Raw genomic sequence first — 14,738 nt, forward strand, 5'->3', positions numbered from 1 at the left:
TGCTCGGCCGTGGCAGTTATCTGAGCGCTGCCCCACAAATGTGGGGCAAGGGATGGAGGAGCTCGGATATAGCTGCTCCAACAGCGGCTCCGGCCTTGGCAAATAGCCGGTTTCAAAGAGCGGCTGCCTCCTGCTTCTCTGAGCTGAGCGGTTCTGCAGCAGAGAGAAATAAGGGAGCTCGCCAAGAGGTGGCGCTGCACGGGCTGAAATGGGGAAACAACATGGAGACCTGAGAGAGGGTCGGAGGCAGCGCGTCCTGCCCAGAGGCATCCGGATGGCTGCAGGAAGCTTCTGGCCAGGAGGGACGACCCGGCAACAGAGAGCGCGGTGCTGCCTGCGAGAGCTGGGTGACTGCAAAGAGATGAAGGGGATTAATGCACAAAGAGGCCAAGCAAGAGTAGTCCTACAAAGAGACACACAGCCAGCTTCTCCCATGGAAAGTGTGCACAGTGAGAGCCCTGGACCAAGCATGCAGAGCCCTAGGTAGGATCCCAGAAGCTAAGCAGCAAACGAGTCATAAGGCAGTCCTCTAGAAATCAGAAGTGACTCAGAAAAAATCACTAGTAGGGATTGGTTTCTGGTTTTTGACAGAACTAGCCTTCTTCTATTGCATGTACCTGCGTGCTCAACATTTTCTGACATTTGTGCTTTGTTTTTGTGTGTTTCAGGGATCACTCTCAGAAAAGTACAGCATTTTTTAGCCTTCTGGAACGCACAGAAGTTCATCCCAGGCAGCGACGCTCCCTTTCTGGCTCCAGCACAGAGCCGGCAGGATGGTGCGGGTCCTCGGGTTCTTTCATGCTAGTGATGCTGGAAGCTGATTTACATGTAACAGTGCAACACTGATCTCGGGCATAATAATAGAAAAGCTGATGTGGGATTCAGCTGGTAAAGAATTAAAGGATGGGAATATAATTAATGCAATCAGCTTGGCTTCTGGAAAATAGCTCTTGTCAAACTCTGATGTCATCCTTTGAGGAGATTACAAGTTTGGCTGATAAAGGTTATGGCATAGAAATAACAGACCTGGACTCTGTTCAGGCATGTGACTTAATCCATACAGTATTCTGATTAAAAATTAGCACAATACAACATCAAGAGGGACACCTTAAAGGGACTGGGAGCTGGCAAACCGACAGGCATCAATGGGGAATCCTTGCAGAATGGGAGCACGCTCAGTGGGTGTCCACAGGGTTTGATGTGAAGCCCAGTGCTATTCAGCATTTTCATCAATGGTCTAGAAATAGATTAAAAAGCCCTGCTGAGAAAAATGCAAGGGCTGTGGAAATGAGGGGGGCAGGAGACACGGACGAGGTCAAGACAGCTGCAGAAAACTTTATAAGCTGAATCCAGGCAAATAAAATGCGGTTGGATGTGAGCAGCTGCAAAGTGACAAGGAGCAGAGAATACATACAGAGTGCTGCATCTCACGGCAACCTGCATCCTGCAGAGGATTGACTGGAAAGGAGCTTAGCTTGGGAGGAAGGAAAGCAGAGCAGGAGCAGCAGGGCCCTGGGAGCGCCATCTGGGAGCTGCAGCGAAGGGGTCGGGCCCTTGGCTGTGGGAACGGGGCAGTGGAAGTAGCTGAGTGTTGTAGGTATGTAGCATGGCAAGCAAGGGCAGACACATGCAGGATACCTGAGTGCAGCATCCACGTTTGGAAAAGGATGGTGAAAACTTACAAGAGTCAAAGCTGACGCCAGCTCTAGAGAAATTGCTTTGCCTGAGAAATGCAGCCTCCTCAGCTAGTTCAAAGGAGCCTGAGGGATGCCCTGATTATAGTGCTTAAGCAGCTTCGTGGGTGAGAGACTATCAGGTATTAGAGAGCTTTTCATCTCTCATAGAAAGGCCCAGAAAGAATTTGTGGCCCGAACGGAGTTAACATGAGAAACTGAAGCCACATCCCTCTGTGACATTGTTAGAAGAGATTCCCAGAGGCAAGGAGTGGGGAGAAGGGCTGGGATAACAGTTTGGGGTACAGTGGGATGCGCAGAGCTGAAGTGCATGGGCTCATGTGTGTGCCAGGCCAGCACCCTCCTACCTGCAGCTCCTGCAGCAATGCCAGCCCTGCTAAGGACAGCCCAGCCACGGATGGCTCTGGCTCCTGAGGCTGCCCAAGGCACCGGCAGAAGCCGCAGGAGCTTTCAATTGCAGCTTGGAGAAGAGGGGCCAGCCAGGGCCTTGGAGGCTGTGGCTGTGTGGCAGTTTGTCCAGCTTATTGCTGGGGAGGAATGGCTCTCCCACTTGCTACCAAATGTTTAGCCATGGGCTCCTTTTCAGAAGTTCTACCCTGCTTCAGCACAAGCACGCAGTCTCTAATACAGACAGCAAACATTCTCCTCCCCCATGTTTTCCTCAAATGCTCTCTTCCACTGCACCTAGATTCTTGCTACAGCCTTTGCAGCTGCTGTGCCTTTGGGAGAAAGTCTGCATGCTGCTGTCTGCGTGCACTACAGCATGATGATGAAGGCTTGATGGCACTCCAGCAGCCCAACAGGCAGAGAATTCCTCTCACTACAGGAACCCTGCCCCCTGTTACCAATGGCAGACAGCAGGCAGTGCCTCTCACTGCTGGTCACAGTGCTGTGGTCATGCTATGGTGCAATCACAGCAAAGTCCTAATCTGGTTTCTTTCCTTATATCCTCCTCCCCAGGTCTCCTGGCTCGGCGGAGCTGTCTGGCTGTGCTGGCATTGTGCAGAGGGCTCATCGCAGGGAGACTCTGCTGAGGGAAGGGCTCTGCAGCCAGTCAAGGTGTTGCTTTTCTGAGAAATTCAGGAAGGAAATCTCTGCCCCCAGCTATTCATTGCTTCTCATCCACAGCAGGATCAGATCCTACAAGGCAGGTAAGACGTAGCCAGGCAGCCACCTCTCTTGCAAGCTGTAGAGGTGAATACCCTCCGGGCTCATGCCAAGCTCTCCCTCTTTCGTTTCCTGTTTCTCAGAATAGTGAGAGCCATGGGCTCCCTCTGGAGTCACCTTGCTGCTTTTCACACATTGCTTCGCCCACACGAAGGAGCCCAGTCCCTAAGTTTTGCCTAAGGCCAACGTTACCAACTTCAGATTCGCCTGTGGATATCAAATGAGTGAAAATCCAAACTGAGCGTCCCTGGCTACACAAGGGAGGAATCAGACTGCAGGATCTTCCAGAGCTTCCTTTGCTTCCCCTGTGTCTGAAAGGTAAAGGCCAATAAACCCAGGCAGATCATTTTCCCTTCAGTCAGTTTTATAGCATTGCCCCTGCCTTATATTTCCAAAAAGTTACACCAGCTGAGGGGCTGCCCGTGTTCTGGTGTGTTGCTCAGCCTGAACAGACCTGGTTTAAGCCTGTAGGCAGCCCATGTCAAACGAGAGTGATGTCATGTGTTCCTCAGCTCCTGCTGTATATGTTAATTTCTACCTCAGAGAGCCACCAAATGCTAGACAATGTTGAAAGCTTTGCTGAAATCCCAGTAGATGACATCTACTGGCTCCCCTTGCTCAGTGAGGCAGGTAAACTTGTCGTAAATGGACCTGAAGTTAAGTAAGCAGGACTTTTGCCTTGTGAACCCATGTTGGCTATGGCCAACAACTTCATTGTCTTTCACTCGGGGCTCTGGGAGTCCCAGGGTCTGTCATCAGAGTTAAAGACAGAAGAAAAGAAGGCATTAACTCTGTTTTATCAACATCCCTATTTGTGAGGGATGTTGTGTGTCATCAAGTAACAGACCAACATTTTCTCTGACCTCTTGCTGTTAACATACTTAAAACAGCTTCTTTTTTTGTCCCTCACTCTACTATCCAGCTCCAACTGTAATTCAGCTTTACCTGCACAAATTTTCTCCTCACAGCAGTATACAGCACCTCTGTAGCCCTCCCACATCTGACCTTGCTTCCAGTGGCCTTGCACTTCCCTTTTCCATCTAAGCTCTACAAGAAGATCCCTGCTCAGCCACGCTGTCTGCCCCACATTCTTGGCCTCCAAAATCCCTTCGTGCCTGTGCCAGGACGTGAGCTTCAGGGGGTTTGGGGAATCCCCTGGATGTTTGTATCAGCTGTGTGGTATTCCCAGTTAATGTCTGGGACCAGCTCCTGTGCCAATAAACCTGTGCTTGTGGAGCTTGGTTTTAATCTCACCTGCTGCCTGGCTTGCCCGAAGCATGGTGGGTCAGTAATGCTGATGTTTGATGGTTGATGGCATGATAACATCCCATGTGCACTTCTAATAGCAGAGCCCTGCCACGGGTGGTGCAAGTGTGTGAGGGATGGTATTCCTCCAGCGCTGGCATTTTTTGGGACAGAGTGCACTAGATGGTGCTGTTCAACCTTTGGCTGTAATTTAAAACGACCCTTGCAGGTCATTGCTGGTCCCAAATTTAGGTTTTATAGAAAGGCTTTTTCGGAACTGGGAACAAACAGAAATACCCTGAAGCCGCTTGACAGACATCTAAGCCTAACAGCTCTCTTCAAACAGCCTTCCTCCCCACCTGGGTCTGCCTCCCACCAATGTGCTAGCTGTGGAAATCTCAGGGAGCAGCTGCCCAGAGATGTGCTCAATATGGGAAACAGAATCAGCCACCACCGCTGTGCAAAGGGCTAACAGCCTCCTGGGTTTTCTCAGCCCTGTTTGGCTGTGTTGCAGTGGATGCCTGTGAGATGCGGTCAGGGCTGCCTGATGGAAAGGGCTGGGGGAGCCCTGGGCTCCCAGTAGAGATCCTTAAGGTTAGGGCTGAAAGCCCTGAGGGCCTTTTGGGTGACTGGAAAGCTTGAGAGACTGGGACACAGAGATCTTAAACGATCCCTACTGAAGGTGAGGAGCAGCTCTCCTGTGCTTACCTCACCCTCTACACACCTGAAGTCCATTCATTTAAGAGGCAGGAAACTGTTTGGCTACATAAACAGCAATGGAAAAGAGGACTGCTGAGAAACAGGGTAAAAGGATGCAAGAAATGGATGGGAGAGGATACTTTTAGCTCCTGGACCACTGGCAAAGTGATACCTGCAGAGCAGAAGGGGGAAAACATGCTGGCAGTCAAGAAAGAAGTGTCAGCGTCATGGCACAGGGCATTGGAAGCGCTTGGCTGCTGGGCACTGCAGGCAGCTGGGTCACCTCAGAATGGGGGCCAGGCACACTGAAAACCCCAGCTGACAGAGAGGCATCTATAGCCCAGTGGTACTGCTGTGGTGTGGAAGACACCCAGAGCCACAGACACAGCTGGTGTGAGAGCAAAGGGTGAGGAGTGGGCCTGAGTACAACTGGGATGGGGTCTGGGAGGCAGCTCCTGCCCACTGGCACAGTGGGGATACCCAAGGCAGCTGTGCCAGGGTGGATGTGGGCTGTGAGCCCATCCCTAACAATGTCAGTTCCCCAAAGGCATCTGCAGTGCAGCAGGAGCTGCTCTCTGTTTCTCACACCATGGCTTGCAGTGCAGGTTCTGCGGGGTGCCAGCGCATCCCACCTCGTTTCAATTCACTGCCCTGGGAGAGATGAACACACCCAAATTCCTCAGCTTGAATTTGCCTCCAGTGCTGGGCAAAAGGGGTGAAGCAGAGAAACACTTGTTCCAGCCCAGTCTGGCTCCCAGTTACAGAACTGGAGGCAAACCACTGACCGAATGAAATTCAAGACCATATGCAGCAGCCACCTTTTCACAGGCAGGGCTGGCACTCCCCCAGACACAGCTTGTGTTGAGCTCTGCCTCCTTGTGATGCACTGGGTGAACGTTAGGGCCACCTCCATGCTGCCCTGGGATTGTCCCCTCTCTACCACCAGTCTGTCCTTCTGGACACTGCCTCCAAACAGCTTATGCCTTTTTGCTCCGATACTGCTTTATTATTATTACTGTTTTATAAAGACCACATGTGAATCCACAGTCCCTAGCATTGGCTAAATAAGCTGCACAGAGGATCAGGAATCCAGAACTTCTCCTATCTGACCAGGGAGAGCACAGCAGCTCACTGGCAGCTGTCTCCTGCTTGCTCCTGCACCTCTGCAGTGAGAGCAATAACTAATAACAGTAATGGCTAATAGCAGCTTTCCGCCCATTTGGCATGGCCTGCCTGCCTATGGTTCCTTTGCCCTTGGCTGCACCACCACCCATTGGTTTGGATGTTTTTCTCCATGCCTCCCTGGACTAACTGCCTCAAGTAACTCTTGGGCTTTCCTTCTCATCTTTCTGCCCCAAAATCTCCCAGTTTTTGCTCAGGTCTGACCACCTAGTCCATGTAAAGCAGGACATGGTATGTATTAGAAGTCGTTGTCTACAACAGTGACCATTACATCCCCTCAGCCTGCACTGGAAGGGGGTTGAGGGCAGCCATCAATAGGCTGACAGCTATTTCCGTCTCACAGTGACAGTGCCCTGGGATAAGTGCACTTTCTTTTAGCAAAGTCATCTGTGGCTGATGAACTGTCCAACGGTGCCTTAGGCAAGCATAAAACCTGCAGCAGAAGCTATGGAATTGAAGCTACAAGTCAAAATTCAAGTCCTTGAATTGCAAACCTGAAAATTCAGCTAGAGACTCCCCCATTCTGATCTACACTGCCTCCTCACCTCTGGACAACGCAGCCACCCTTGGAGTCATTCTGCCATCTGGGTGCTGAGCCCTGCATGCCCAGAGTCCCCTGTGATGCCCATACAGGCAGGCAAGTGCAGGTGAAACCCAGCACCTCCAGATCTCACAGGGACGTTGCCTTGCTGTGGGATGGGGTGGGCACTAGGCTCCCAGGGTGCTGGACATTTGGGTACCAGTAGCCTCCTGTCTGTTGGGTTCTGCCAGGCTGGCTGGCAGCACTGCACTCAAACTCTGAGTCCTGAGCACACCAACAGGCATGGTCAACACAGCTGGGACAAAGAAGAAACAACCGCCAGGATCTTGCAGCAGCAGTAGGACTGCTCCTAGGGGACTGAGGCTTATGGGGTGTGGGTGAGCCTCCCTTCAGGCATGTGCCATGCCACCAGCAAGGCCACACTCGGTAGTGCTTTTCACCACTGGTCAGTAAAGGGGGGCACCCCCAGGTGACATCCCAGTCTGACACAGCTTCCCACACCCACCTGTGGGATCCGTCTTGGGTCTGTGTCCCCAGGCCTGCCACTCCATGCTCTGTGCTGCTGGGCTCTCTGCTCCTCTCGGGTGGCCGTGGATGGGATGCAGTCTCCATGTGTCCCAGCAGTGCTGCTCTGCAGAGAGAAAAGATGTCAGCTCGTCCCCTGCAGGTGCTGGGGCTACACAAGGTGATGGTCAGCAGGGAAGGATATTGAAATGGCAGCCTGGTGACTTGGCAGCACTGCTGTGCTGTGAGGGACACAAAAAAGCTGTGGCGCAGAGCCTGCTCGCAGGCAGCCTCAAGGCCAAGGATGCCAGGAGTGCCCCAGGGCTGGCCAGGAGGTTGGGATCCAGGAATGGTGAGGGATCTGTGCGCCCAGACTCCCCATCTGCCGTGAGCCGTGCTGTGATGGTCCTGTCTGTGCACAGGGTCTCTGGTCGTGGTATGGTGGCACTACTGGTCGCACAGAGCCAGAGAAGGGAGTGGTGGCTGTGGGGCACTCCTGTCCTTGATCCCCACACCCTGCTGTGCACCTGGGGCTCACCCATCTGCTGCAAGGCATTGCCTGCTGTCCCTTTGTGGCTGCTGCCTGCCTCCACAGCGCGATGGGATGTGAGTGCACAGCAGTCACCATCCTCAGACAGGAGCACAGAGCTCAGCTGACAGCTCCGTGATGCTGCACTGGGACAGGTGAGCCCTGCTGCCTACCCATGCCAATTCAAGGTGTTTGAACCTGACACTCCTGTATCAGGTGTATCTTTTATCCATCCATCAATAATCCCAATCAGCTGGTTGGCGGTAAAGAAAAGCTGATGTCAAGAGCACTGCTGGAAATATTGGTTGCTCCACTCTTGTGGATGTGTTTCGCAATATTGTGAAAGATCTTAGGCTTAGATGTGGTCACTAGCCCAGCTGGCAAAAGCAAGCTCAGCACTTGGCGACGCCTTGATGTCTGTCCTACAGCCTGTACAGACGTTCAGCCGGAATGCTTTCATACGATCCAGATCAGCAGCTCAGCCTGCAGTGTGAGTGCTTGAGCTCCTGGCTCACCCGTCATGGAGGGTCAGCTCTCCTGCTCCTCTGAGCGAGCCAGCAAAAAGCTTTCAATGAGCAATGCTTACTGACTGTGTTTCAGCCCACATCTGGCCTGCGGTCGGTGATGCAAGTAGAATGCATACAATGGCTTTTTTAGTTTTTGCCTCCAGGATGGGGCCATCCAATGCATCTGCTTTGAGGAGGTTCTTCCCAGAGATAGAGAAGATGGTCAGTGAGCTCCTGATCATGAGTCCTGTAGCGGCCCACGGGTTTCTGTTCAGCTTTGAGAGGCACAGTGAGCTTTGTGAGGAAATCTGAGAATCACTCGTGCGCTCAGGACAGCTCTGGGAATCATTTCACCTGCACACGCTCTGTGTGTTCATGGTACAGGCCAAATCTCAGTTTGGCATTGTCCTCTTCCAGGAAAGCTTCCAACCCATCAAGTTCCATTGGCAGTTGATGCTGGGGCTGGTTTACTCAGGTCCAAAGGAGCCAAACCTGGGCTGAGACAAGGAATCACATGGAGTGCTGCTGATGGAAACGCATTTTCTCCAGAGATAAGAGTGTCAGTCAAGGCTGACCCAAGCCCAATGGGGCAGGAAGGCTCAGCCCATTCTGTGGATGCTCTCTGTTATCCTCTTCTCAAGTGTTTATTAATGTTAATGCCGCAGCCCAGGAGCTCCTGCTCACGTGTTCAGGTAAGGGCATCTTTCTAGGAACACCACAGCAGCCAGCTGGAAATCTTGGGGTGCACCGGGTTGCCTCACCTCTCACAACATGCTTTTTAGTGGAGAGGAATCCAAAGAGCAGCGAACTGGGACCCCTGAGTGGAGAAACCATGCATGGAGGAAGCCAGCTTCTGCTGTAGGGGGTCTGCCAAAATCCACAGCACGTTTCCTTGCTGGCTGGCACAGGGTTGCTAGTTTTTGAGCACCAAACTCATTCTGCTCTCGGAAGAAGCAAGGAAAACTTGATCCTTAATCCACACCTCCCTCATTCAGGAGAGGATCATTCAGAATTTTATCACACTTTCTTAAGAAAATATATAGGCTTCTTCAGCCCCAGAGCAGCACCTGAGGTGGGATCTCCAGCACAGCAGCTTGGCAGAGGTAAAGCATGGCAGTCCTCACACAGCTGCTGAGATGAGCATCCATGGAGAGGCCCCAGCACCCTGTTCATCATCTCCCAACGTAGCTCCCTGGAACAAGTGCTGATTCCCTCTGAAACAGATCCTGTATGCTGAGACCCCACAACCATGTCCATGCTGCCCCTTAATGCAAGAAGCACTGAGTTTTCAGCTGAGCTCCCAGGTTTCTGATCTAATGAGCTCTGCTCGTTAGGCTTCCCTACTAAGGGCCAGGTGGGGAAACCTCCTAGTCTCCTATTCTGCAGCCTAGAAAGCCTGGGTCAAAGGGCTACAGTGATCAACAGCAGCATGAAGCTGCAAAGATGAGTGGCTGCTCCTTGTTTCTCCCTCAGAGTGGTTTTGCTCACTGCTTCACACCTTTCAGACAGGGCAGAGTGAGTTCTGATTTGTATGGGATGTATTATGGGGGACAGGAGTTGATGCAGAAGGTGTTGGTTGCTCTGGCTCCTGTGACAGATGCTGGCAGGGCTGTGCTGCAGAGGGTGGCATAGGGAACCTTGGGACCTTCATCAGATGCCACAGACGCTTCTTTGGCAACAGGAAATCACAGCTTACATCAGAGGCTGGGAGTAGTGATAGAGCACTTCCTCCCTCCTCCTACATCCATGCTGGCCAATTTTAGGACTTCACATCAGCATGGGGCCTCTGAACCTCAAAAACCACGTTGGATGGGCTGTGGAGACCCCCAGGGACCCCAGCACTGAGCTGGGACAGTTCTGAATGCCACCGTCCTCATGCTGCTGGGAGGTCCCCAAGACTGGCACCAGGAGAGGCTTTGTGCTGGCGGGCACCAGCTGAGGCCACTCCTCATGGATGGGATTCCATGCAGCAGGTCGAGGTGCAGTGTGTGTCCAGGTGTCTCTGAGTGAACAGATGTGGAATGTCTCGGAGTCGTCGTGATACAGAGGTGGAAAAAATGCTCAGAAAGTAGTTCACTGGGAAAGGAAACACAGAGTGGTGGGGGGTTTCTGTCTCTGGAGGAGTTCAGGATCTGCTCTGAGGCCTAAGCTGAGCTGCTCCAGCACTGGATGTTGGTATGGGCTGCCCAGGTCCCTTCTGTCAGCATTTCTGTGTCAATCAGAGGTATCCAGTATCTTCTATCCTGTGCAAAACCCCATCCTGTTTTATTGCTACAGTTCCCTCCCCAAGCCTCAGCAGGCAGGTGAACTGTCTGACTGCTGCTGGAAACAGGTTTGTGATGCCTCTGCCACCCCACAAACCGTGCCCACCCCATGACAAAGGAGGACCAGAGCAGAGCAATCAAGGGCTGGGAGCAATGGAGGAAGCAGAGCCTGAGCCCAAGGCAGCTGGGGGCAGGGAGCGCTGTGCAGCAGCGGCTGTGAACACACTGCAGCCTGCTCTGTCCCCTGCTGTGCACAGATGGAAGCATCAGGGCAAGTGCCCCATGGCTGTCAGTGACCTTTCTGCAGCACTGGGACTCAGGCTGACCTCATGACGTGGTGCTGCCTCCCAGCCCTGGGGCTCCTGTCCCCATCGGGACACTGCGGAAGCTGCTGTCCCTCCTGCTCTGCAGGGCTGGAGCCACCTTCCAGGTTCTGCCCCTCTGCAGCCATCTCACACCATCTGTGCTCGTGCCAACCACGTCCTTGACCTCACACAGCCCTTCTGCTATGGTGGGAGCAGGCAGCAGCCTGATGGCCCACAGCCTTTGTGAGGTGCACTCCCCATCTTCTGGCAGAGGACACGTTCCCTGCTCTGGCTGTCCTGGGGCTGCTCTTACCAATATATCTCCTCTGCCACGGGTCCTGCAATGGAGACAAGCATTGTCAGGCGTGGAGACAGCTTCACACACTGCAGGAGACAGGAGAGCCCAGGGCAGGCAAACGTGAGTGAATCAGGCCTCAGATTATGTTTCATCCTGACTCTTACAGTTACAATTGGCTGAAGCATGATGAAACGTGGTGGTGGGTACACAACACCAAACTTTGCAGACCTTGGGCTATGCATCTTCATGTGGCAGCAGCTTCCCCAGTGTGTGAGGACATAGTCTGTCTCTGTGCTTCACTCCACATCCCTTCCTGGCAGCCCTGCACACCTTCCAGCCTTCCCGTGCTCAGTGCTTGCCATCAGCAGTGCTATGGTATTACTGATATCCCCAGTCCTGCAGGAAGGTGAGCTCTCCGCTCCCAAAGTGATGACACCTTCCAAGCAAAGCCCACATAGATCCCAGGGGACCAGGATTGCTGTTCTGGGGACAGTTGGCAGTGCCCAGCCAACACCTCCTGATGGCTCCTCTGCTCCCACAGCCTGTCCCCATGGGGACAGCACTCCACAGTCTGTCCTGGGGCACTGCTCCAGCTCTCTCTGTCCCCAGCACGTGGCAGAGGGGCTGGGTGGGATATATGGGATATACAGACCTGCCTGCGTCACTGAAGTCCTGCATCCTCCCAGAAGGCACGGTGCTCCCCGTCCCATCCGCCTCCATCCCGGCACTCCGGGCACCTCAGGGTCCCATGCTCCCTGCCTGGTGCCTGGATGCATTTCCTCAGGCCTGGCCATTCCGTGCCCCTGTGCTGCCCAGGACACAGAGGGAGATGAAGGGTGCGGATCCCAGCAGGTCCGGGCTGTGGGGCTGCCTGGAGCCAGGAATGTCCCTGCCCTCTTTGTGCCTCTCCTGGTAAGCAATGCAGTGAAAATATCGGTCGGGTTCTTTGAAATGAAAATAAAACTGATAAAAGTCGGGCAAATCCTCTGCTCCGGCCCCTGCTGTGGGCCCGAGGAGTGTCTCTTTCTGGGAGCTGCCCAGCCAGCTCCCGGAGTTATAAATACATTATGTATGCCGGTGTTCGTCGGCCAGAGCCTTTTGTTGATGCTGAATATGTCCTAGCCAACAAAAGTGGACTGGATTAGCCACAGTGGATTAAAAGATTTTCTTCTTAGAGTTTACCTAATAATATAACAATTGACATAGAAGGTCTCTTTGAAACATACACGACTCTGTTATTTTACCATCTGTGAGTTTGCTTTCCATGAATATGATGGGGCGCCTGCCTGCTGGTGGTGCTGGTGCTGGGAATGCTGCCCGGAGCTGAATGTGTCACCGACAACAGAAATCAGCCCTTATCTGAGGGGAGGCAGCGGGAAGAGAAAGTCGTGCAACTTCTGTCCACCTCCCTTTGTCCTCGGCCCTTCTGCCCACGGCCAACAAGGCAGCGAGATGCCGCAACTTTGGGAGAAAAAGAGACCCAACGGAGAAGACCCGAGGCCAGGACGGCCCCACGGAGCCAGCGCCCTGAGCCGCGAGCTGATCTGCAATTCGAGGTGTCCCGAGAGGTCCCGACTGGAATAAGCTCATTTATTACTACGAAATTTTGGAAGGGGGCTGCTTGAGTTTGGGGACTCTCTCTCCATCCCCGGTGCTGCGGGTGGTGGAGTTCGCCCATCTCCATTCCAGTCGCTGGGAGCCGGGGCGGCGTTCGGCTCTGCCCGACATCACGCTTGCAGTATCCATTGCAAGATGGGTCACGCAGCGGCAGCAGCGACACTGGAAACATGGAGGGCAGCAGCAGCAGGGGAGGAAGGCTCCCCCAGCATCCTGCAGCTCCGCTCGCCCCTCCGCCACCGCCACAACAGCCACCGCATGCCCTGCGCCCGGCCCTTGGGCTTTGATCTCATAAAGGGGCTCCATTTACAAGTCTTTAATAGCAGCCTTTGGAAATATCCGTCCTCAGAAGTCTCGAGTAATGAGATTTGGAGACTATGATCAATTTAGGCACCGCTCTTTCTCGCTCTCGCTTTTTCTCTTTTTTTCCCCCCTTTTCTTGCAAACACTCTTCTCGAGCCGCGCTGACTTTGTGTGCGATTGTCGCACCATCCAAGACCTGGGGGGGCCGTGTGGGAGGCAGGAATATGGGGCTTGCGTCTCCCAGCTGGGGGCCTTTGATGAAGCTGCTTTGCGAAATTTGATTTGAAAGGCCTACGATCACAATTTGGGGAGAATGGTGGAGCGTTTTTCCGCACGGATCTCTTTGTCTCTCGCCCGAAGGGGGTTTCATTGTGGGTTTTGGGGCTGGGGCGAGGGGGGTCGGTGGTGGCCGCGGGTGGGGTGGGGCGGCGGGGGCCGTGGCGAAGGAGAACAATGAGCGGGGAGATGGGGAGCGTTGGGATTTCTCACCTGCCTGCCCCGCTGCGTCGCGCGCCGCCTGGGTTTTCGCAGTCCGCCATGACAGGAGCAGCCGCCCTGCTTGCTGTCCGGAGCACTTTCCAACACTCTTGAACCTATTTCCCTTTCTTGGCAACTGTGTGGCTGGAAGATGGGAATCTTTACTTTATATTGCAGCTTTGGCTTCTCAGCCTGATTGGCTGCGGCCAGGACCAAATGATGGTCCTTCCAATCCTATTGTAACTATGGCAACCAGCCCCTTTAGGCACCACCGATTTACTTATAATTGCTGGGTAAATAGTCAAGACAGGCCGCTTTCATCCTGCATGGAAAGATTTATCTTCTTTCTCTCTCCCCTCTTTTTTTTTCCTTTTTCTTTTTTTTTTTTTTCCTTTTTTTCTGGAGGAAGCCCTGAAGAGCAGCAACACTTAAGCAAAACTCTTTGAACGCTGTTGCAGACAGCGCTGCCTCCCCCGGGCCAGCCGCTCCCCACCAGCTGCACAATGACTCCATGCGGGGCCGCCCGGCACCACGCTGCAGCCCTCATCATCATCATCATCGTTGTCCTCCTCAGTGCTGGGTTCTCCCAGGCACAGCCAAGCTTCAGACGGCTCTGTCCAGGTGGGGAAGCAATGGGGAGCGCTGGGAATGGGGATGTGGCTGGGAACAGCGCTGCACTGAGCTGAAGTGCTGCCAACCTTGTGCTGGGCTGCTTGAAGTTCTGCCCTTGGCCCGGCCGTGCTATCAGTGCCAGGCGCTGAGGCCAAGTATGGAATCATTCAGGTTGGAAAAGACCACTAAGGTCACCAAATCCAACCCCAACCCACCCCCCCATGCCCGCTGCCCTCATCTTTCCGTGCCACATCCCCACAGTTCAGGAACGCCTCCATGGACGGTGACCCCATCACTCCTGTGCAGCAGTGCCACTGCAGCACCACTCTTTCTGAGCAGGAACATTTCCTAACACCCAACCTGAACTGCCCAGGCACAGCTTGAAGCCAACACCTCTCGTCCTATCACTGTTACCCAGAAGCAGAAGCTGACTCTCACCTCGCCACAGCCTCTTTTCAGGTGTGGAGGGCAATGAGGTCTCCCCTGAGCCTCCTCTTCTCCAGACTGAAGAGCCCCAGCTCACCCATCTGCTCCCCATTAGACTTGTGTTTCAGACCCCTCACAGCTCCACTGCCCCTCTCTGGACACACACTCAGAGTCTTTCTTGCAGCGAGGGGCCCTGAACCACACTCGACACTTGAGGTGTGGCCTCACCAGCACCAAGTACACAGGGACCATCACCTTGCTGTCCTGCTGGCTGCACTGTTTCTAGCACAGATACCCCTTTTGCTCCTGGAGGGTGTTTGATGGTGATAGGCAGAGCAATACACAATGCAATCAGCTGCAGAGGTGCCT

Source organism: Lagopus muta, chromosome 15 (genome assembly GCF_023343835.1).
Source record: "Lagopus muta isolate bLagMut1 chromosome 15, bLagMut1 primary, whole genome shotgun sequence".
NCBI classification, from domain to species: Eukaryota; Metazoa; Chordata; class Aves; order Galliformes; family Phasianidae; genus Lagopus; species Lagopus muta.